The sequence below is a fragment of the Theropithecus gelada genome, chromosome 1 (assembly GCF_003255815.1).
Source record: "Theropithecus gelada isolate Dixy chromosome 1, Tgel_1.0, whole genome shotgun sequence".
NCBI lineage: Eukaryota > Metazoa > Chordata > Mammalia > Primates > Cercopithecidae > Theropithecus > Theropithecus gelada.
In genome coordinates, this window is record NC_037668.1 from 92,727,311 (window position 1) to 92,750,501 (window position 23,191).

Below are 23,191 nucleotides of genomic sequence, written 5' to 3' on the forward strand. Positions count from 1 at the left end.
GCAGGCAAGAAAAAGCATTTGGGAGGAAGAAGGAAAAAAACAAAACAAAAAAATGACCTAGGACATCAAGAGAACAGAGAGACATCTTAGGGTGCAAACGTCAAAGAGGATACTAACTTCACCTCATCGAGAAAGGAAGCCAGGGATTTCTGGTTCCTGAGATGGAGTGTCCTGTCCAATGTAAATGAAGATTGTGTGCTTTTTCCATCAACAACCCCTCTCCTGATTCTGTGAACAATAGTTTAGGACATCCAAAAACGCACACCTTAATTTCTCATTCCTTCTAGAATTACCCTCCCCCAACCTTGTCTACACACACACAGAGCTTTGTATTATTTCAACAGCTTTCCTTGTTGCTTCTCACAAATTCTTTAACAGTAGAATCAAATTATTTTTGCAAATAATAAGCCACCAACCTTGGTGCTTCAAAATTTGTTCTCAAATTAACGGTGATTATCACCTCAGTTTTCTGCCTGGCCGCTCAACACATTTTATCAGAATCCAGTTTTAGGAAGAGCGCAGTCCCAGGCATTACAGGGCAGCAGCAAAGGGGAAGAGGGAGATGGGTTACCTCTGAGGCCACCAGGCCAGCATCCCCACATGGCCTTACAATAGAAGGTTGGAGACAGCACAAATGGAAACACAAAAGCAACCTAAAATCGATAGTGTGAGTGCGTCAGGATGCTGTTAGCTCTGGTGACTAACACTGGCAAGGGCTGGCTGGGGAAGGCTTTCTGCAGTGGATAAGACTTAAGTAAAAGTCATGATGGAAAGCCTGGCAGGGGAGACAAGTATGAATTTGATTGTGATGACTTTGATTTGGCTATTTTGGTATGGCCAATTTTAACAAGATTAAAATCATCACACGAACGTTTTTTAAAAATTAACATAATCAATTGTTTTAATCACTTGAATAAACACCCTGCCCTGCCTCAAAACAGCAATTAGAAACTAGCTACATGCTAATGACTTGCTTCTGCTCAGAAGCAGGACTTCAGATGCTACACTTAAGAGATTTACTCTTTCAACAAGTATTTTCAAACAGCTCTGCAGAAACTAAGCTAATTCAAAGGACAAGAGCAATACGGTCCCTGCCGACGTGGAGCTTATAGTCAATAGGAAGAATGGAATCAAACTAAGATGTACAGAAAGAGGTCATTACAAAGAGCTAAAATGCTATGAAGAAAAAGTAGAGAACATAAAATAGAGGGAATGTGATCTGGTCTGGGGCTCAGGAGGGAAGGGACATTGAGCTAAGATGCAATGGATGTCCAGGGAGGTGGGGCATGAAGCCAACAGGGAGATAGCAGTCTCAGCAAAAGGATCAGCATGTGTAGGGGAAAGGTCCTGTAGCAGAAAGGAGCTACGCTGGTCTCTCCAGTTGCTCGAACAGGAAAACCTCACAATACTCCTTTTTACACTTGGGTACCCAACAGCACTAGCCAGTCCATAGGCAGTGCTTGCTAACTGCATGTCTGGAGCCTGTCTACCCCAAGTTTCCCCACAGCACACCGTTACCAGCTGCCAAGGATCAGAGAAAACTGACCAGAGGGGAGTACTGAAAAGCATGCCTCAAACCAGGAAAGGGTTACAACTCAGAGCCTTTGAGGAGAGGAAAAGACCTGTAAGTTCCACCAGGCCCAGGCTCCACTCAGAAGGGCTACCACATAAACCTTTTTAGAACTTACAAAGGTGTTTTGTTGTTGCTGTTGTTTGCGGGGTTTTTTTTTGTTTTTTTTTTTTTTTTTTTTTTTTTGAGACGGAGTCTCACTCTGTCACCAGGCTGGAATGCACTGGCATGATCTCGGCTCACTGCAACCTCTGCCTCCCAGGTTCAAGCAATTCTCATGCCTCAGACTCCCGACTAGCTGGGACTACAGGCATGCACCACCACACCCAGCTAATTTTTGTATTTTTAGTAGAGATGGGGTTTTACCACGTTGGCCAGGATGGTTTCGATCTCTTGACCTCGCGATCCACCTGCCTCAGCCTCCCAAAGTGCTGGGATTGCAGGCGTGAGGCACTGCACCTGGCCAGAACTTACAAAGCTTTTTAATATGCACCATCAGACCATGTGTTACTTCAACTTAGGAGTCATGAACTTCTCTTAGTCTCATGTAAGATTCAAGGATCCAACTAAAATCACTAAGATTCTTCTAGAACTAGAATTCTACAAAAACCAGTAATCAAGGAGAGTCTGGTTTTCCAATCATTCTGTCTCTTCTATAAGTAATACTACATTGCAATCACATTATACCTAATCTTCAAACTGACCTCCAGTATTATTGAACAGGACAGTAAAATGGTATACATTTGTGCTGCTTAGCCTAGAGATTAAACTATTTGAGAAAACAAGAGTAGCAACAGAATTTCTAGACAATATGCATTAACTGTGATGCTTTTGAATGCCGATTCAATAACGACAAAGTCGCTACTCTCAGGAAACTGCCATTCTGGTGATAAAAATAGAAAACACCCACATAGCACTTAGAAGACATGGCAGGCACTGTTTTAAGCACTTTAAACCTAAGGCTGCTGATCCACTTTATATGAAATGACAACTGTCCTCATTCAGGATGACAAGTGGGTTTTTTTTGTTGTTGTTGTTGTTGTTGTTTTTTGCGCTACAGCATTTGTGTAATGGCTTCATCCAAATAATATTTCTTCTAAAATAAACCAGACAATGTGATCTAGCCGATTATTTTTAGAGCAGGTAGAAAAGGAGCAAGATCAGTTTATATTAATAAACACTTTGGAAAATTCCAAGAAATAAATTCAAGTTTCTTGCTGCAATATACAAAAGGAAAAATCATCAATGCTAGAAAGATTCACCAGGAGCAATCACAAAATACCCTTTAAAAAGAACATGATTCACGGGGTTCAATTCCCAACTCAAATTATAAAGAAGCTTTAAGAACAGGAAGGACCAGGATGAGTAATCTGAAGGTTTTTGATGATAGCAGTGAATTCTTCCACCCTAATTTATTTATAAAATTGTCAAGGATTTGAAAGAAACTACCTTTCTTTTCATGACAAAGGATTACTTTTGTAGCTCAATTTTGTAGGTGCTGCTTTACATGAAAAAAAAAAAAATCAGGGAAATGATGTGGGTTACTCAAATTGCTTTAGTTTACCACAATCTTATGAAAAAGACAAGTATATCTGATACTTTCTCAACGAGGGAAAAAATAAAAGAAACAAAACACAATTCTGTGGGTTGGAACAAAGCCTCACTGCAATAGATAAAATGTCACAAGTTTTTCCAAGATGCAAAATTCCAAAAATCTGTCTGAAAACACTGGAACTCTCTTAAATTTTCAAGGGCATCTTTTTAAAGACTGGTATCTGTGCAAGGGAAGAACATACATTTTGGATAGTGGACAAAGAAAAACAGACTATTTTAATGTTCATAAGTATGATCATCAGAATGAGACTGCTTTGGCCAAGGGCCACTGCCAGATTTTTACAGTCAAAAACAGACTGGTTGACGGTGAAATTCAATGACAAGAATTAAAATACTATGGATATCTCATTGTTTTCACTAAAGAAATCATCACACCTACAATGAATTACTTTGTGTTTGCCTTAAAGGAATCAAACCTTTTGATTTCTGAAGTAGAAAATGCAAATAAAATGTTGATGAATTAAGGTATGAACTCAGAAAAATCGAAAGAAAAATACGAATTTTAAAATGCCCTGAAATCAGGTTCTTAGTATCTTAGGAAATTTTAAGACTAAAAATGTTAAGCCTTAATAAACTATTTCAGCAGGCACCAGTCTTAACTTTGGTGAGGAAACCTATTACAACAATGAAAACTACAGGAGGACCAGCATTTTTTTTTTTTTTTTTGGTCTTTAGTGCTTTATCCTCAGCACAAATTAGGTGATCAAGAAGTATGTTCAGCAACAGCTGTAAATGAAAGATGAAGTACAAAGTAAGCAACATTATGCAATGAAAAAAAAGCACAGTAATCCAAGGTGTATAGGTTCCCACTGACTCTATACTAGTAAGTGTGACCATGAGCAAGTCATTTTCATCTGAGACAGTTTCCCTACCCATTAACCTAAGAGGAAACATCCTGCCTAGAGGGTTGGTGCAAGGATTAAAAAGGTCTTTTAAATGAGAAGTTGAGGCAGGAGGATTGCTTAAGCCCCAGGAGTTTGAGTCCAGCCTGGGCAATATGGCAAGATGCTGTCTCTTTTTAAAAACAAACAAAGAAAACTTTCCAAAACTCTTCATCAAGTACCTACAATGCCCTTTTTGCAAGAGGCTACAGATGTGTAAGCGTCCAAAAAGGTATTGATGCAATACAAAATTGTCTTATGGCAGAGGACTAAAGTGGGCTATGAATCTGCTTCGAAGAGCAAAGTCTAAATAGGGATTCTGAGCAAAAGCCTAGTTACAAATCAAAGCCCCATTTCATAAAGCTCAGATGACACAGCAAAGCAGTAAAGAGCACGGGCTGGAGTCACTGCGAACTGAGTTTGAATTCTGGCATCTCCACGGACTAGCTGTCGTAATCTTAGGCAAGTTAGTTAATATTCCTAACCCTCAATGTTCTTGGTATAAGTGGGGAGATAAAAACAGCATTTATCTCACTGGGCCATTAAGAGTTAAGTCAGTTAATGCATATAAAGTGCCTAACAAAGTTTAGCATGCAGTAAGCACTCATATTTTGACCATAATTTGTTAACCTGATTACAGCTTGATGAAATATACAGTTCCAGTCAAGGAGAAAAAAAAAAAACAACAGTAGCTACTAAGCATTTCAATATCTTGTGCCTGGAGTTAGGCACTTGCACTTAATTCTCATAAAAAGCATGAGAGGTTTTAGGCTAATCAGCGAGAGTGCCAGGAGTCAAACATGTGACTCCTGATTCCAAGGACCCTGCTCTTTCCACAGCAGGGAAAAACTGCTCTGAACTGTTCCCATCACCAACACCACTGTCTTCTCTGGTTTTTTAGTACTTTTCATAGTCTAACAACCACCCAGGAGACTGATCTTACTCCAACACCCTTCCGTAGACTGAAAGAACTGTCATTTTAAAAATCACTGCAGTGTCCCAGCCTTTCCTGTGTTCCTGCTCACTACTAATGCTCTGCCCTGGCACCACTGCCACAGTGTGAGAGGAAAGTCCTAGCAGCATGTGGACAGGGAGCCTTCTAACAGCCTAACCTACACAACAAGCCAGGGAAACTGCCAGTGGCTTCACACTCATGGAGCCACGGAAAATGACTTGTATCTATTGCTACCGGAACCCCACTGCCATGCCGAGACATGGAATAACAGTTGTGATGAAAGCATCACAAGACACTGTAAAGCTGAGGGATTCCAGCCAAAAGGACGACATCATATAAATACAAAATCTGCTATTTTTCCTGTCAGGAAGTCAGAATTATGGCTTTTCTATATGCCACTCCTGCCACACAGAATAACTCACTTCTAACTATAGCAGCAATTCCAGGAATACTCCAGAACCGTAAGTGCTGCTTCATTTACAATAAACTAGGGATGATTAAATAATCAATGCCAGCTCAATGGTTCGGTGCTTCGCACTGCTCCCAACGAGCCTGCATTCAGTGAGAGATAGTTTCTGATAAAATACAGTACTTTGCTTAAAGTCAGTAAGTGTCTTCCTAAAAGCCACATTGTACCAAGAGACTTTGTTACTTTTCCTTTTTTTAAAAAAAATTTTTCTTCTTTTAAACTAATTACCACTAATACATCCAAAATGTTACTAAAGAGCAATGAATGTAAGATTTAGTGAAGCCATCCATATCCTTACCCCAGGGTCAAAGGCTTGGTGGCACAAATGGACACTCAAAACATGGGGTGGTGGGGAGAATGGCTTGTCTTCATAGTATGTGCTTTTGTAGGGGGTTGGGGGGATGGAGTCTCGCTCTGTCACCCAGGCTGGAATACAGTGGCACGATCATGGTTCACTGCAGCCCTGACCTCATGTGTTCAAGTGAACCCCGTGCCTCAGCCTTCCAAGAAGCTGGGATAACAGGCACACACCACCACACCCAGCAATTTTTGTTGTTGTTGTTTTTGGAAAAGGGTTCCCACTATGGTACCCAAGGTGGTCTCACACTCCTGGGCTCAAGCAATCCTCCCATCTCAGCCTTCCAAATTGTTAAGATTACAGGCGTGAGCCACCTCGCCCAGCCACAATATGTGCTTTTTAATCATTTATCCCAAAAATACTTCTGAAGCACTTGTGCCATCGCAATAAAACCTTGCATTTGTATAGCACTTTATGGCTTAAAAAGGGCTTTCACATCTATAACCACATTCGAGTTTCACAGCCCCTTCAGATGAGAAGACTTGGCTAAGGCGTTCCCACGGTCAACTGGCCAGTGAGAGGTGAGATAGGTCTCAAACACATTTCTCAGCTCTAGCCTCACTCCCCTTTCCGTTTACCACTCTGCCCTGGGCAAGGTGTGGGACTTAGGGGAATCCAAAGAAGTAACACACATGTATCTGAACATGCCAAAAGTCTTACAATCTACTGATAGCTGGGAAGACTAACATATACACAGGAACCCCAGGGAAGAGGCTGTGAGGGCATGCTGGCTGACAGACATTAAGAACCATGGGAGTCAAAAAGAGAGGGCACAAGGGCCATGCTTTGGGCTGAGAGGGGATCAAGGAGACAGGAATCTGCTCTCAGTTTTCAGAAATGGTGAAGACTGAAAAAGAGAGAGGAAAGGTACAGCTGTTCTTTAAAAAAAAAAAAAAATGGTCAGGAAGAAGGAAAATCACAAGGACAATTGTACAGGAAAGAGTATGCAGACCAGGAAGAATCATGCAGGAAAAAGGCAGACAGCAAGGAAAGGAGGGGCGGCTGCAACAGGAACAGAGCCTGTGTGCAAGCTTCTTCCCACCAATCAGAAAGAGGCCCATGTTCCAGCCCAGATCCACTAGGACCTGCCTGGTCTTGAGCAAGTCTCCTAACCTCTCTGAGCTCAAATCCGGTACTGGATGCCCTCCAAAGTTCCTTATAGAAGCAGTGAAAAGCCTGCTCTTGGAGTCACCCTAACCTGGGTCCAGATCCCAGCTCCAACACCCACGGTCTGAGACCTTAGGCCAGTTTCTTAACCTCTGTTGAGTTTGTTTCCTCGGAATAACAGAAGTATCTACTTTACAGGGTTGTTGTGATGATTCAAGATTTCCCTAAATCTCTTAATGCTAAAATAAAATGCTCACACCCACTAGGAAATCAGTTTTCTGTGAGTATACACAGGGCTTTTAAAACGCTTAAAACTGAAAAAAGAAACAGAAATAAAACAAACCCTAACTTACAAAGGTTTGAAACCATTTTGTGCGGCACCTAACACAGCTCATTTTTTATTAACAAGTATTTCCAAAATGTCACAATGTAAAGACACAGAATCTCCTGCTGATAAGCCATCTGACAAAGCTTGAAGGTACCCATAATTAAAAGAATACACAGGAAACAACCCTGAATCCTTCCACCCCTTGCTAAATCTTACTATTTGTGTCTACCAAGCATTCAACTACTTCCTCTCACCTGTCACATACTAAGTTCACTTAGGGCAGACAGCAGTCTAACACGGTTCCTGTATCCACTCAGTGTTCTTGGGTATAATCAACAGAAACCAGCTCTGCTTACCTAAGGGTAAAGTGAGTTTAAGGAAAAGACAGACGGACAGAGGAACAGCCTGATAAGGACACCACTGCTCGCACAGCCTCCACCGGTCACCAGCCATCACCAGGACTGAACTCCCAACTCTGCTGCTTCCATGAATGATCTCAAGCCACCTCTATGTTTGCACCACTCCCTCCAAATTCAAAGTCCTGAGAAGGAGGAATCGAAGAGGTTGAACCTAGTTTGCCCTCAGTTATGTGTACGCACCTCCTTCAGCTTCCATAGCAACAATGGGAGACCACTTTAGAAACAAAGGGTGAAGGTTCAGATGCTGGACAACCCCCCAGATGGCAAATGTCCATTCCAGTTTATGCACCACAGGTACTCAGCTATTGCCGCAAAATATGAGTTAGGAGAGAAAACAAAATGAGGCCGGGCACAGTGGCTCATGCCTGTAATCCCAGCACTTCAGGACACCAAAGCAGGTAGATCACTTGAGGTCAGGAGTTCGAAACCAGCTTGGCCAATATGGTGAAATCCGGTCTCTACTAAAAATAAGAATAAAAAAGTTAGCCAGGCGAGGTGGTGGGTGCCTGTAATCCCAGCTACTCAGGAGGCTGAGGCAGGCGAATCGCTTGAACCCAGGAGGTGGAGGTTGCAGAGAGCGGAGATCATGCCACTGCACTCCAACCTAGGAGTCAGAGCAAGACTACGTCTCAAAAAAAAAAAAAAAAAAAAAAAAAAGAGGAGATCTCAAGAAAAATCCTTCTCTACATGGCCCCCCTACACTTGGCCGCCTCAACCAAAAAACTGTAACCACTTTTTATGTTCAGCTTTGAAACTGCCCTGCCAACAAAGACTCCAATCTTAAACTGCTGGCAGAGCTCTCAGCGAACCCTATACGCATAATGAGTAATGCACTTAGTCTTCACCAAGGTGGCAGCAGCATCAGGGCAGAGCAGGATTGGCAGGTCACCATGGCGCCTCCGGAGCCACTGTGCCACCTCTCACTCCTCCTCAGTCTGCCCCAGTTTCCCCTAGCATTCAGCCAAGAATCCAGTTAGGGTTACACATCACTGTCTGATATCCTAGGAACCTATGCTGACAGCCATGCTTAAAACAGCTTTCAGTCTTTTTTGACCATGATCCACAGTAAAAAATGTATTTTATAGTATATATGTGTGTATATGACATATAAGTTTCACAAAAAGATATTGATCCTTACTATGTGCCATTCCACAATCTCTACCTTCTATTCTATATTTTCTTACATTTAATATATTTTTAAATGCTAAACGAGACCCACAAAACAGATTTCACGGCCCAGTAAAGATTAACAGACTACAGTTTGAAAAACACTGTTTTAAAGGACCCAACAAGGTTACTGCTAATCAAATTTACCTTATATTTGTTTTTATTTCAGCAAATATAAGAAAGTGAATATAAAACAGTGAGACATTCCCCAGCTGAATATGAAACAGTGAGACATATTTCACCTCAAACTTCTTTGGTTACCAGAAGATTCCTTCTCTTTTCCCACAATGTGCAGCTTATGATGTTTCAATACAAACAGCCGGACTGAGACCCACACAATGCATATTCACAGTCTTCATTCCACAGTAACCTTCTTCTCCCAGAAAGCTCTTCAGCTGATTACCTCCCACAGCCATATAATGGTACCACAAAGATCAAGAATATGCAGAAACTATACCCACAAAGCATGGAAGGTCTATTTTTAAAATTCTGCCAAACCACTCTTCTTATGCATGACTTATTCCCACAGTCCCAGGTGTCTAACTTCATGATCACATCTAGGGATGCTTCGTACAACCTAAAGAATTCAAAATCCATTCTGTGTACCTTGCAACTATGCAAAATTTTCTATGTATTTCATGGAAACAATGGTTATCATGAATGAAGAGTTCAGTGTATGCCTATCAATGGGAACTACTCGGCAATGGGGAAGCTATCCAAGTCTTGGAGATATAGATGGTAGATGGGTATCCTGAAATAGGTTAGGAATCTTTAATTATATTTCTCTATCAATGAATTGAAAAGGGTGATCAGATGCAGTTATTCTTTCTCAAGATAAATGCTCCTTTTTCCACTCTGCACATAGGAAGGCAGTCTCAACGACATTTTTTTGCATCCTTGAAGCACAGTTCAGAGCATGTCTGCATTCACAATTCTTTTACAAACAGCCCTTGTCTAACAGACAACACTTGAATTTAGCCAAACTGGCATCCATTTCAAAGTACCAAACTATTTAGTGGCAATGCCTGGTCTTTCATTCCACTTAACTTTTCTTTTGGTTTCTTTGTGGGGGATGGGATACACTACAGACTCCAGCCATGGAGCTTCTTTTGTCTTTCCTTCCCGGGAATAAAAGTGTAGAAAAAGAAGACTGGAGGACTGCAAGACTACTTAGCAATTAGTGGAGGCAAATATTATGGTAGGATGTAAATGACTAATTGGGCTAAATATAACTAGGAGACATAACTCACTTGTTCCAGGACATCATTAATTAAGTAAAATTAACAAAAACGCATTGTGTAAAGCCTGCGAAGCACAGTTCAGTGAGAAGAAAAGATATATCGCCAAAGAAGAATTAGCAACCGAAGCACGTAGCAAGGTAATAATACCTGACTGACTGCCAAACACAGGACACACCCGACCAAGGGAAAAGAGCACTTCTGGAGAAGGTGTGAGAGTGGGGCTGGTGCAGTGAGTTTGATCAGATCCAGAGGACGGCAGGGAGAACCAGCATGGTAGGGTTGACTGTTCAGGCTCAGGAAAACCTCAGCCCTGCCACTTAGTAGCTGGTTTTGAATAATTTTTAACTTTCTTGACTGTTTTCTCATTTGCAAATAAGGAGAATCATAATTATTTTACAGGCTTAAACTCTTGGAAAAATATACACATAAACACAGTAGGAAAACTGGCTCACAGCAGGCTTGCAATACTACTACTATCACTACGAAGAAGGTGGGATACAAACAGGATGAAAACAGGAGCTGAGTGAGGGGAACATTCCAAATAAGGAAAAGTTGAAGAACTAGCAAAAGAAGGAAAGTGGGGTTGGGCATGATGGTTCACGCCTGCAATCTCAGCACTTTGGGAGGCCAAGGAGGGTGGATCACTTGAGGTCAGGACTTTGAGACCAGCCTGGCCAACATGGTGAAACCCTGTCCCTACTAAAAATACAAAAATTAGCCAGGTGTGGTGGTGCGCACCTGTAGTCCCAGCTACTTGGAAGTCTGAGGCAGGAGAATCGCTTGAACCGGGAGGCAGAGGTTGCAGTGAGCTGCGCCACTGCACTCCAGCCTGGGCAACAGAGCAAGACTCCATCTCAAAAAAAAAAAAAAAAAAAAAATGAAGAAGAAGGAGGAAAGCCGGAGGGTAAGGCACTTGACTGAAAACTAAACAGGTTTGTGCAGAACCGAAAAAGATGAGGTAAGGAAGAAAACTGGGCCCAGGTTACAAATGCCCCCCTAAGGAGTCCGGATTTTCCTCTGAGGGGACACTACCTAAGGAGAACCCAAATCCCCAGATTCATGTGAATTCCTCAGAAAGAGGAAAGTCCCCAGTACGTGAAGGTGTGCTACGTGGGATGGGGCCTCCCACACACAGGAGACGATAGGAAAGGCAAGGGCACAGGATACCTGAAATTCAACTGCGTAAAAGTAATATCCTTCTTTTTAAAGATTCTTAATGAATCAGCTACTTTTTGATGGATATATAGGCACTATACATTGAGAAAGGACAATAAAATTTAACTGAGCAAACAGTTCAAATACTGCTACTGGTAAGAGCTAATTTGAATATTCATTTGAAGGATCCATAGCTTTGCCCCACCTTGCTATACACACACACAAAAAGGAAACTTCTTTAAAAAATAAAATAAAATGAGAAGCTAGAGGTTTTCTTGTGTAAATCATGATGTTAATGAGTCAGAAAAAACTTTCCCAAAGCTTGTCTTCCTGGTTGTCGCGTCTGGCTGGGACATCCACTAATAGCACTGGGGGAGTCAACATTCTGCTGCTGGTGATTCATCCTCCTCTGCTAGCACAGTCGGAGGGACCAGCGAGTTCATGGGGCTGCCCTTGGGAGTCACTCTGAATTATTTTTGTAACATCTTGTCCTTGGATAAAAGGGAATACCGAGTCAGAAACTGGAGGCCAGGCGGCCATCTATTACTCAGTAGAGTTGTTTACACAGCCCTGTTCCTCTATTATCCAGAATTCAGTGTTCTGGGTAACTGATAAACTTAAGGCACCTATGTTTTCAGGGAGCTGAATACAGCAATTGCACCAAAGTCAAATTGGATGAAATTCTACCTTCCCTTGACTGATTCAGAAGACCGTATCAGACCTTCTCAGGCATGACTGCAGATGACAAAGAGATTATTAGAACCTGATTTCAACCAATTTTCATCTCACAAGCCTGTGAAATGTGGTCTCAAGGGTGTGGGAGAACTTTAGTTAGTAAAATTTGCATAAATAGTTTCCTTCTACTGCCATCCAGTTAAACAGTCTCCAGGAGCTTGCATGAATGCTTTATCAGCTCACCAAGCTCTCTGATGTATGTCCAGCCAGGTGTTTCCCGAACATTTACGGGCCTGGCCAAAACTGTGCTTGTTCAGTGCATTTCAGCTGTATATATAGCTAATAATTAGCAGCAGAAATGTGGCACAAACCCAAATCTCATGGATCCTACATTGCACCAAAATAAATATTAATGAAGGCATCTCTGCCTTTTTATTCTTTCTCCAAATGAATTTTTAAAAAAGCAAAGATGGCTTAACTGCTCATGACCATTGACTAATATAAAAATCAATAAAAAATCAACATAATTATATACTTTTTACAATTTACAAAGCACTTTCAATACTTGATCTCAATCCTCACAAAAATTTGAAGTATCATTCCTCTTATTTTACTCATAAGCAAACTAAAGCTTAGAAACACTAAGTGACTTGCGAAAGATCACATGTATTTATTACCTAGGACTCAAATCCAAGTCATTAGACAGCAAAGGAAATGGAAACAACTAAAGGGAAAAGGACCTATAATCATGGTGAAAAGGTGAAATCTCAGTAAATTAAAATTGTTTCTCTAGTCAGTAAAGTTGGTGTTATACTTCTTTTTAAATGTAAATATAAGCCTGGATTAGGTAGAAGTATAAATTACTGTCACCTATAAACTATAGGTGACAACTATAAAAATCATTTAGGCTCATCATAAATGTGTACATTCAACATTACAGAAAGATATCACTGAAAAGCCAAAGTTCCCCTCCCTCCTCCCAGAGACAGTCACTCTTCAGTTTTTGGTAAGGCTGAGCAATCCAAATCAAAAAATCTGAAGTCTGAAATGCTCCAAAATATGACTTTTTGACCAACATTTACTGAAGGAAATGCTCATTGGAGGATTTTGAATTTTCATATTTGGGATGCTCAACAGGTAAGCATAATGCTAATACTATAAAATCCAAAAAATCTGAAATCTGAAAAATGTCTGGTCTCAAGCATTTCAGATATGGGATACTCATCTGTACAACCTTCCCTGAGGACAATTTAGCTCCACGTTCAATTTGGACTTGAAGATTCTCCTACGTTTTGACACAAGAACCTTACAATATGGTAATGAAAAAATCAAATTGAAAAACAGCATGTATAGGATGATCCTGGCTATGATGCAGACACACACATGTAATCCTAAAGAAACGGTGACAAAATGGATGGGGAGGACATTACAAGAATAATAACCTGTGAGTATTCCAAGGTGCTTGTGATATTAGGGGTTACTTCATTTTGTACATTTTTAAAGATCTTCTAAGTGTTCTGCAACAAATATGTGTTACTACACTAATGAGGGGAGGAAAGTCATTCCCCCTGGGTTATACAGGAAATTAGGGCTGGGAGTAGGAATTCAGGAGAGCCAATTCACCTCTCTACCTGCTGCAGTGGCTCAAGATTGACTAGCAATTCAAAGCAATTAAGAGATGTGACAAGGCAAAATGTAATTATTTGTCAATGACTGAGAGATATTACATGCTATGACTTCAGAGGACAAAGAGATCATTGTATCATGGAATTATTCCATAGGATTCGTAAGTCAGAGATTTAAGAACGTAAAGAGAACAGATGAGCTCCATTCTAGAAGAGAAAGCTGTAATCAAAGGTAACAGACATCAAATCACCAAGCCAGTTCTGGGGACAGTTAGCACAAGACTTAAGACAAGCATTTCATGAAGAGAAGAAGACAAGACTTAGAAGGCAGGCTGGGGTCAGACTGAGATGAACTGAGACAGTGAAGTGGACAGATATCTTGGAGTCCTATGAACTGCTACCATATCCACTTGGGGAGCAAGCCCTAATCGTTCTAACTCTGTTGTCTCTGTTCTAACTCTGTTGTCTCTATCCACTTATCTCCCAAATTATCGTCACAATCTCCTGAAAGTTTCTGCCTTCATTCTCATCTGCTTCTATTCCAAGTCTCTACAATGCTCTATGGTGCATTTTCAGCATGCCTTCTCTGACTATCCCCACCTCCTTCCAGAAGTACTCACCTAATTCATGCAGACACCATAGAGCAGGTGCATTTATAAAACTATTTTATAATATTAAATGTGTAGTTTATATGCCAAACTGAATTGAGAGGAATTATTTAACTTCTTATTTTGTATTCCCTTCCACCGTGGTACCCACAAAGGAGCCCACATGCCTACTCTTCTTCCTAATGGAACACCATGACCTGAGATTTCCCAGTGTGCTGAGAGGTGCGTGGGCCTGGAATGATAAATAAAGTCTAATACAGTATGTCAAGTCAAGTCAGCCAGCAGATGAAAAAACTCAAAACACCAACCAGATGTTGGTTTCTGTTACAGAAGAATCACTGACAAATTGTGAACCAAAACTTAGACACAGTTTTACAAGAATTATCTTACTTATAATTACATTGCCCTATAATGGCATTTAAATTTTTTAACTTATTTTTTAAGTGCATAATTCAGTGGGTTTTAGTGTAATCATAGAAGTGTGCAACCATCACCACGATCTACTTCCAGAACATTTCATCACCCCAAAAAGAAACCCCACGTCACTCTCCATTCTCCCCTATCACATCCTCTAGCAACCACTGGTCTAATAGCCTAGTCTAGACATTTCATAGAAATTGAATCATGTAATGTATGTGTCTGGCTTCTTTCACCTACAGAATGTCCTCAGGGGATCCATGCTGTAGCATGCACCAATGCTTCATTCCTTTTTGTGACCAAATAATACTCTATTGTATAGTGCATTTACATTTTTTAAAATATCATTTTAGAGAAATAAAATAGGGATGACAATACTCTTTAATCTTAAAAATCACCATAGGAAGCCAAAATAATATTATCAGGGGTGTATTCTTTACCACAGTTTTCTAATTTAATCATTGTGAGTTCAATGGAGTCTTCACTTCCTTAAATGAGAAAATTGAGGCTCACAGAGATTACTTAATTTCCCAAATGTCATTGTAGCTAGTAAGCAACAACACCAGAACCAAAGTGTATTTTACTCCCTTTAGTGCTCTTCTCAGCACCAACCATTTCTAGAACTACTTCATGGTCCCAAACAGCCTCCTCAGCACTAAAAGGAGTAAAATCATCAGTCCTGTCATTTTTGCCATAGTTGTAAGACAGACAGCAGCAGCATCTCTCTGTCAACCCGAGGATAAAAGCTAGAGGGAAAATGTTTCAACCCCTCACTCATCCATTTGCTCTCTCAACAAAGAGTTGTTGAAAAACTCCTATGTACTATGCCTTGCACAAGGATCTGAGGATATAACATGAGCACTGGGGATGCCGTGCCTTTACTCATGGATTTGGGGAGAGAGAGAGAGAGAGAGAGAGACTGAGACAGAGAGAGAGAGAGAGAGAGAGAGAGAGAGAGAGAGAGAGAGACAGTGTGTGTGTGTGTGTGTGTGTGTGTGTGTGTGTGTGTGTGTGTGTGTAATNGTGTGTGTGTGTGTGTGTGTGTGTGTGTGTGTGTGTGTGTGTGTGTGTGTGTGATGGCATGTTAAGATGGAAGAGACCTGAGAACACTTAAATAATGGGAAGAAGGGATTTAAAGGATGAAGGTAAGGCCAGGGAAAAGGATAAGCTACTAACCAAAAGTCAGAAGAGGGGAGTGAATGGGCACCAGACCCCAACACGCAGGGGTGGCAGAGACAGCTGATTGCATGCCATTGTCCTTCCCCTCCTTCAACAGTAATTTTTAGCTGTGCACCAGAATGCTCACAATAGTGACTACAATTGCCAGCTTCCTTTGCAGCAAGATATGACCACATGAGTAAGTTTGGCCAACAGGATATAAGCAAAAGTATTGTGCAGCAGCTTCTGTCCTGGAGGCTACTGTAAGGCCTTTGCCCCATTTTCTTAATTCCTTCTCCTGTCTGCAGCCTGGAATATGGATGCTGCCAACACGGCTGGTGAGGACAAAGAACATACCCAAAAGATGGCAACATGTGAGCTGAAAGAGCTGAACTCTGTGAACAGTCACCACATCAGCATGGGCCATATTCCTCCAATGTTTTGTGCATGTGCCCAAAAATACATCACATAAAATTTACTATTTTAACCATTTTAAGTGTACAATTCAGTGGCATTAAGTACATTCACAATGTTATTATTCATTATTCATTCATATAACCAGTATCAATCCATTTCTAGAATTACTTCATCATCCCAAACAGGAAGTTGGTATCATTAAATAATAACTCTTCATTCCTCCCTCCCCTAGAGCCCATGGTTACCCATACCATACTTTCTGTTCCTATAAATTTGACTACCCTAGACACCTCATCTAAGTGGAATCATACAATATTTCCTTTAGTGTTTGACTTATTTCACTTAGCATAGTGTCTTCAAGGTTCATTTGTGTTGCAGCATATGCCAGAACTTCATTCCTTTTTATAGATGAATATACCATTGTATGTATACATCACACTTTGTTTATTCATTGGTTGGTACACACTCAGATTATTTCCACCTTTTGACTATTGTGAATGGAACAACAGTTCCTAATGACTATTGCTATTAGGAACCAGTGATGTACAAGTATCTGCTGAGTTCCTGTGTTCCAATCTTTTGGGTGTACAACTATGAGTGTAATGTTAATTCTATGTTTGATTTTGGGGGAATTGCCAGACTGTTCTCCATAGCAATTACACCATTTTACATTCCCACCAGCAACACATAATGGTTCCAATTTCCCCACATCTTCATCACTTATTTCCCAGGTTTGCTGTTGTTTATTTTTTAAATGATACCATTCTAATGAGTATTCCTCTAACTTTTATATGATAGCAAGATAAAGAACTTTTGTTCTTAAGTCACTATCACTGTGGATTTTCAATCACATCCAGCCGAGTTAGTCCTGACAAAAACAGAGGGACTTGCCCCCAGACTGGTGGTTAAAAGATAACTGTTTCATTATCGTAAGAAAGAGTAATGTAAGAATGGACATGAATATATCCAACTTTGCAGAAAATCTGTAAACTTTTTTTTTTTTTTTTTTGAGACTAAGTCTCACTCTTGTCACCCAGGCTGGAGTGCAATGGTACGATCTCAGCTCACTGCAACCTCCGTCTTCCAGGTTCAAGCGACTCTCCTGCCTCAGCCTCCCGAGTAGCTGGGATTACAGGTGTGTGCCACCACGCCCGGCTAATTTTTGTATTTTTAGTAGAGACGGGGTTTCACCATGTTGGCCATGCTGGTCTCGAACTCCTGACCTCAGGTGATCCACCCGCCTCAGTCTCCCAAAGTGCTGGGATCACAGGCGTGAGCCACTGCACCTGGCCCAAAATCTGTAAACTTTTTATTACCTGCTCCAAAACTGACCCTAGCTAGCACATCAGCTGTAAAGAAAGCAGCCCTCGTGGCATGGGGACAGAGGGAGCAGAGCAGGGACACAATGAAGCCTGGATATGTGTAATTCTCTGAGCCTGTTCAAGGTGAGCTTCTAATACAAATGAGATAATGAAAGATAGTAGGATTGGTAAGAGGACAGGAAGCCTAGTGGATAAGTGCACAAGGTTTAGAATCACACACACCTGGGTCCTAATTCTGGCTTTTCAGTCAGGAGGTATGTCAACTTAGACATGTCCCTAAATCTCTGAGCCTTAGCTCTTGTATCTATAAAAATGGGAATAATACTAGCTCTTATCTCTTAGTGCTGATAGCATCATAAAATCTTTGCCAGGGATAAAAGGACTATGTGGCTGCTGCAGTAACTATTACTGAAAGACACTTCCTGTCATGAAAGTTATGTTAACATAGCCCAGCTGTGCTGTAATTCACACATCTGATGCAGGGTCAGAAATAATGTCCAATATATCTTTGTCCTGTAGATTATCACGATCATGCTCTAATTTGGGACCTCTCCAGGGCACATTCCATGCTCTTAGGAAAGTTAATGACTTGACTACAAGTTTCTTGAGAGCAAAAACAAGATCACTCTTCTCTGCAGCCTCAAGACATAGCTAGTTCAGTGCTCTGAATCTAACAGGTATATATTTGTTCAGTAACATTTACTGAGACACTACTATGTGTCAGGCACTGTATTAGGCACTACGGTACTAGTAAAAACAAAAAAGGCAAGATTCTTTAATATAGAAACAGATATAATTTTTAAATATTGATTTAACAAATCAGAACCAGAAAATGTCACAGTCAGGAGTGACATTAGTAATTGATTAATTCATTCAATCTGCTCATACTACATATGGGAACACAAACCAACAGAAATAAGTATCAAGCTCAATTTAAAAGTAAGAATTAAATTAGCATTCCCAAATTATGTTTTCTGGAACCTTGTACTTCCGTGCAATGATAGTAACTGTTCTACGTACATATCCTTCTAAAAAGAGAGACAAGGAAAATGAGGGTCCATAGTGAAAAAATTGGAGAAACACTGGTTAAACAGAGTTAAATAATATTTTTAACAGCAAGAGCTCTTAATCCTTTCATATGTTAATAAACGTAGTGAGTCTCCAACTCTTAAAAAATCATCAGACCAAGGCACTTCTTTTTTAACGGAATATACATTTGGAAAAGTCTGCATCCGATGTTCCCTATGCTCTCTTTCATTTCTCAAATTCTATAGATTTATCTGAGAGCATCAATCTCAGAAGACCTTCCTTACTGGGTAGATGACTTAATATACCGGATTCTCTAGAAAAAGGCATTCATTCACATGTATCCACATTACACACACACACACACGCACGCACACACACACACACACACAACCGTAAAAGTGGATAAACACAAGCATGAGATAAAATCTAAGATTTCAATATAATAAGATCAGACCAAAACAGTGTCCATGAAAGCAGGGGAGAATGAGTCATTTTTGCAATTTTACCTTCAAGCAGGTATTCCAGAAGGTAATGCCCAGAAAAAGTTATATTTACCTAATACTCAACAACCCAAACACCTGGGAAAAATCCTTGCAATTCTGATAAAACAGGTAGGCACAAAGAAAATAATCCAAAGAGGGGGAGAAAATATGGTCACCTAGGGAACAGTGGAGGCTCCTTTCCTCAACTCCCTCCCAAATGATCCTCTGCCTTTATTTGACTTGGTCTTCTTGTTTTTTTCCCCTTCAACCCACTTGATCTTCCTGTTCTCATCCCACATCTTTCTGCAAGTCTTCTCCGGGAGCTGGCCACAGGGTCTTCCCAGAACAGAGCCCACGGTTCGGGAAACCCTGCCTCATCTCCAGTGGAAGGATGGTGACAGAGAAGGGGCAGAGCAGAGTGAGATGAAACAAGTTCAAACAGCTTACTAAAACCTGGGAACCCAAGCAGATATCTGTTCACAAAAGCAGACAATGTCAACTGTATCCAATTCACATTTAGTATGTATACATGTTTTTATAAATGTACATAGCTCTACATATGTCAAATACCAGTGTTAAATTTTTTTAGTATGAGAATCCTGTTAAAGGTAATAGCTCATGGATCCCACTGCTATATATATTTTTGGACTAATAAAGACAGAAATAATCGTATTGAAAACAGACATTGTATGGTAGGCCCCCTATAAAATTTCCCAAATACCTTCCCTGTCTTCACTTCCTTGAATCCCAGACTTACACACCTACACACTGGGAACCTCTGCCATATAACAAATTTGCACACACCTCACCCAATCCCATAAAACAGACCTTTAGAACAAAAATCAAGTGAAAAAGTGATTTCTCCATGTAACCTCCCTTACTCCTATATTTAGTCATGTAATTAAGCACCAAGTCGTTTTTGATGTGTGTTTATGTGTACATATCTCACACGTTCCCTACAAACAACCTAAATAAGGAAAAGAGGTCAGGTTCTAGCATTCTCATTCTCAGAACCCAGAGGGAGCTCCCCCACTTCTCAGTCTCCAAAGGTCGGTGGCCCAAGCACTCAGGCTTCGATATTCACTTTTTCTCTATCTACTGAAGTGATCTCACTCTGTTGCATGATTCAAATGCCACATATATGCTAACAATGTCCAAATTTCTATCTCAGAACTCCGATCTCAAATATCCAACCACCTTGGGAGGCCAAGGTGAGTGGATCACTTTAGGTCAGGAGTTCAAGACCAGCCTGACCAACATGATGAAACCCCACCTTTACTAAAAATACAAAATTAGCCGGGCATGGTGATGCATGCCTGTAATCCCAGCCACTTGGGAAGCTGAGGCAGGAGAATCATTTGAACCTGGGAGGCGGGGACTGCAGTGAGCCAAGACTGCACCACTGCTCTCCAGCCTGGGCAACAGAAGCAAAACTCCATCTCAAATAAATAAATAAATTCCAACTACTTCTTCAGCATCTCTACCTGGAAGTTAACAGGCATCATCTATATAAAAAGCAACCTGGAATTCCCACACCATCAACACACACCTTCGCCCTCCTGCCCAGCATTCACTCTCTCAGTAAATGCCAGTATTCACCATGTTGTAGGCGCAAAACCCCCCAGCAGTCAGTCTTGACACGTCTTTCTCTCACATTCCACATCTAAACCATCACCAATTCTATCAGCTTTAGCTTCAAAATATGTCCCATATCCCACGATTTCTCACCGCCTCCACTGCTACTACCCCATTCTCAGTCACTATCATTGTCTTAACATAAGCACCAAGAAGGCAGGGCTGTGACAGTTTTATTCTCTGTTGTATCTGCAGTGTATGATAGACAAAGCTCAGTAAGTGGTGAGTGAATACATAAATATTGACACAGGGAGGTGACATGACTCATTGAGTAAGTAAATGGCAAAAGCCAGGTTCTGAACCCAGATCTCCATCAATCAAGGGAAGGACTGTTTCTGCTATTCCACACTACCTCTTAAAGCTTTAAAGGAAAAACAGAATGGAGTATACTACTACATTTCATGCCTGTGCTTGTTTCTCTTTTTCCTTTTATCACTATCTACCTACAAAATGCACATACTCAAAACTCCTTGTCCAGCAGACTTCTCCTCTAAACAGTGAGAAGCACAAAAAAAAAAAAAAAGGAATATTTATGGATCCAAAGTACAGTAAACTTTCCAGTAACACCTATATAATTGGGTTTGTTTTGGTAAAATTGTATTTTGTAAAAAGAGAAAACATGATAGGGAGGGAAACAGTTCAGATGCTTCCACAGCCTAATTCCAGTTCTGAAATGAAAATAACAGTACATGGGGTTGGGAGTGGGGGTGTTTCTAAGATGTGGAGATGTATGCATACATTCTATCTAAATATACTTTTTTTTTTTTTTTTGAGACAGAGTCTCGCTCTGTCACCCAGGCTGGAGTGCAGTGGCCGGATCTCAGCTCACTGCAAGCTCCGCCTCCCGGGTTCACGCCATTCTCCTGCCTCAGCCTCCGGAGTAGCTGGGACTACAGGCGCCCGCCACCTCGCCCGGCTAGTTTTTTTGTATTTTTTAGTAGAGACGGGGTTTCACCGGGTTAGCCAGGATGGTCTCGATCTCCTGACCTCGTGATCCGCCCGTCTCGGCCTCCCAAAGTGCTGGGATTACAGGCGAGAGCCACCGCGCCCGGCCCTAAATATACTTATATATTCCTCCTGGCATCCTTAAAGGAGGAAATGGCTATTAGAAAATGAAAAGGCTGGGTTGGGGAAGGTTATAATTCTGAAAGAAAGAGTAACATTGTTCTAGCACAATAAACTTCTGGGCTTTTCTCAGCAAAGCAGAATTTAGAAAAAGTGCTGGACCCATTAAAGGCTCTGCCATAATAAATCCCTTCACCTCCCTGAGCCCCAGGTTCAATAAGAGCATACAAATAAGATGTGTATGGACACACAGCGGGGAACATCACACACTGGGGCCTAGTGGAGGGTGAAGGGTGAGAGAAGGATCAGGAAAAATAACTAATGGGTGCTAGACTTAATACCTGGGTGATGAAATAATTTGTACAACAAACATGCATGACACAAGTTTACCTATATAACAAACCTGCACATGTTCCCCTGAACTTAGAAAAAACAAGATGTGTTATGAATGCACCTTCAGCCCTGACATGCCAGGATCTCCCTAATTTTATAGGTGGAGCCCCCTGAAAGGCACAGAAGTTATAAAACATACATACTGCTGAAACGCACATGTCTCCTTACTACGAAGTAATAAGGACTACTAAAAAGCAAAGTAGACCCAGCTCACACCAAAACTGTATTCATTAATTGAAATACAATTATGACTCTTACTCTTATTCTCACTAGCCTAAATCCTTTTAAATCATGTTTTTCCATTATGGAACTTGAGACATGCTCAAAAGTGTATATAGCATTGTACCATCTGTCCAAAAATGAAACTGGTAAAGAAAAAAAAAGTGACAAAGTAGACTACTGACCTCCTTAACAGACAGAACATTTCAGACACTTTAGGAATACCCATTTATCTCTAAGTAGTATTGGTAACACAAAGAGAAGTCAAGTCAGTACTGCTCAGGTTAAAACTTTAATGCACTAATCACAAGTAATTCTTATCAAATTCTTAAACATTACACCTCTATTAAGCCATACATAAGGCTAGTTTTTCCAGTCCTTACTCTCAGGGCGGTGACCCTCTCAAAATGATGCATCTATTCAGCTCTATCCGTATTCATCTCAACATGATATGGGGCTCTCTACTGAGCTACCATTTCCAAGTGTGCCATTCCTTTTCACATATTCTACTGTGCAGCTTTCAACATGTTCAGGCAAGTTGTCCTTCTTATTTGTTCCAATTAGTAAAAGCTTTACTACGCAGATTGAAGAAAATATACATTAATTATGTTTTACTTAAATTAGTGCTTCTGGGAGAAGGTCCCAAAAACCCCAGAGCAGAAGCAGGTGGTTAAGGTTCCTATCTTGCCTAGTCTTCAGGTTTTTATTCCTTTTACTAGTAAAATAGTATTTGAATAATTTTAATCAATGTTCAAATTGCTGTATTTCAAGCTTGCTAAAATGGAAGTTTACGCCCACAATCTTTAGAATATATTGTGTGTATGTCCATGGCAAACATACACACACACACACACACTCTCCCCTTGTTAAAATAAATATTCA

At 40.8% G+C, this 23,191-nt stretch overlaps 1 protein-coding gene across 7 annotated transcripts in view; it reads right to left on the minus strand.

Moving 5' to 3' along the window:
* Positions 1-23,191, minus strand: part of JAK1 (Janus kinase 1) — a 235,297-nt gene that overhangs the window by 51,427 nt on the left and 160,679 nt on the right. The window lies entirely within an intron of this gene.